The sequence below is a fragment of the Penaeus chinensis genome, chromosome 27, assembly GCF_019202785.1.
Source record: "Penaeus chinensis breed Huanghai No. 1 chromosome 27, ASM1920278v2, whole genome shotgun sequence".
Classification (NCBI taxonomy): domain Eukaryota; kingdom Metazoa; phylum Arthropoda; class Malacostraca; order Decapoda; family Penaeidae; genus Penaeus; species Penaeus chinensis.
In genome coordinates this window covers 20493551-20496050 of record NC_061845.1, presented here as the reverse complement: position 1 = coordinate 20496050, position 2500 = coordinate 20493551, and positions in this window count along the sequence as shown.

Genomic DNA, 2500 nt, shown 5'->3' with positions numbered 1-2500 from the left:
AAGCCCTGATTAGGTCTAAAGTAGATTATGGGTCAATCGTGTATGGCTCGGCATCGAAAGCAAGTTTGAAAAGTTTGGATGCTGTGCAGAATGCTTGTTAGCGTGTGTGTCTTGGAGCTTTGAAATGTACTCGGATCGAGCGTCTTGAGGTGGAGTCAGGAGTACCTCCTCCGACTCAGACGCGGCCAATTAGCACTGGCCTATGCCGCAAAGGTGGCTCGAGACCCAAGCCACCCTAATGGCAATGGAGGCACTAGGCCCTTTGCCACGAGACTCCACGACCTCGTCGAGAAAGTCGGTATAGATCTCTCTACCATCGATACCCTGGTTAAGTTAAATATAGCGCCATGGGAACCCCCAATTTTTCTATTATGGAAGCTTGGCTTCCATCAGCCTAGGCCATGGCGCCGGAGGGTGAGGTACGCCAGAGGTTCAGAGAGATCCTTATTAAACATCTCCCTTTTTTCATATATATACACCAACGGCTCCAAGACAGATGAATGTGTAGGTGCGGGTGTATGGTCGACTGAATGTGAACTAAAGTTTAGACTGCCGAACCATACATCAATCTTTCTTGCTGAACTTTTTGCCATTGATAAAGCCATTGATTTTGCACTATCGACGGCCCACGATAGATTAGTTATTTTTTTCCGATTCATTAAGTTCACTTAAAGCTATTAAATCCTTAGAAACCACTAAAAATGAACTGCTGGGTAATATCATTCGTAAGTTACATGGTGCCAACAAATCAATCAAGCTAATATGGGTACCAGGTCACTCTGGTATCCATGGTAATGAACAGGCTGACAAATTAGCCGGGTCAACTGGCGATCTGGACACTACCATAGTTCGTACAGATCTCAGGTGTTTTGTGTCTCTTATAAAAGCAAAAATATATCTCCTGTGGCAAAGTGAGTGGACCAACCTCCAACTCACAAACAAAATGAAGCAAACCATAGACCTGCGGGACACATCCCACAGGAAAGACAGAAGGGAGGAGGTGGTTTTGGCCCGCCTAAGGGTGAATGCCACCAGAATAACCCACCTCACTCCCTACATAGAAAGAACCTTCCCTCCACAGTGCCCTCAGTGCACCACCACCCTAACACTAAACCACAGACTGACAATATGCCCAATATACCAAATCCATAGACAGCCACTCAGAAACTATTTAAGAATAAAAAACAAAGATTTTACTACATCAAATCTGCTAACCAATGATGAAAAAATAATAGATAAAGTAATCACCTTTCTAAGAGAGACAAAACTGTATGACCTTATATAGATTGATAGAATAAATAGGATCCATTGGCTTAATAACCTTGGCCACATGCCGCTGGTTGATAGCCAAGAAATCCAACAAAGAAACAAAGAAAGGAAGACAAGATAGTTGTTCAGCCATTGAACTGTGCAGCTCAGCCACCTAACTTCGCTCCTCCTCAGCTGTGACCCATGAATCTTGTGGTGTTTTACTACTAGAAATCGTTAAATATACATATGATATCGTATTTACAACGAAACTATTGATGCTGTTGTGTATTGATTTAATTACGGATAATCATTCATGCTGTTTGTGTGATGGTTCGTGTAATTTTGTGAGGGTATGTAAAGTGTTGGTAATAAAAAATAAAATATTACTTGCTTTTTATGCATTTTCGTGAAAGTAATATAAAAAGAAAAGAAAGGAATAAAAACAAAACTAAGTGAATTTATATATAATTATAATATCTGACTAAATTAAGCCAAATCATATATAATTCTAATACATAATTTTGATGAACGAAATATACAGAACCAGAAAAATATATGAAATATAATGCATGGAGGTAAAGCTTAATGCATCAAACCATATTATGGATTTGTTGTTCCATCATTCCCCTAGACTAAGACTACATCTCGTCAGACAACAAACGCAATAGTATATGCATATATTTACACACATGTATATACATATATATATGTGTGTGTGTGTGTGTGTGTGTATGTGTGTGTGTGTGTGTGTGTGTGTGTGCGTGCGTGCGTGCGTGCGTGCGTGCGTGCGTGTGCGTGCGTGCGTGTGTGTGTATGTAATATGTATGTATGTATGTATATGTATGTGTCTATATACAGATATACGCGCATGAGTGCGTGTGTGTGCTTCTATGTGAAAAAACGATATATGGAAAAGTGAATCACCCCCCCCCCCCCATGCCGCCCGCAATAGGGTGCCCCCCTCGACACCTCGGCGTGGATTGCATTTCATGCAGAAACCCTGAGGCATCGCGAGATTCAACTCGAGAGAGCTCCAAATTGCCTCCCAATACTAGCAAATTTCAGGTGCTTAAAATATACAGCATAGCTGGGAATCGGAACCGACTCCCTGCTTTGGCAAAATTTTATGAAACATTATCGGCGGCTTGGAGGCTGACGCGATGCACGTGAAGCATTTATGTAATCAATTGCTTCCCTTTGAAGGAGATTCGTATGGCAGAATTGAAGTTTTTTTTCCAGGAATAGGACT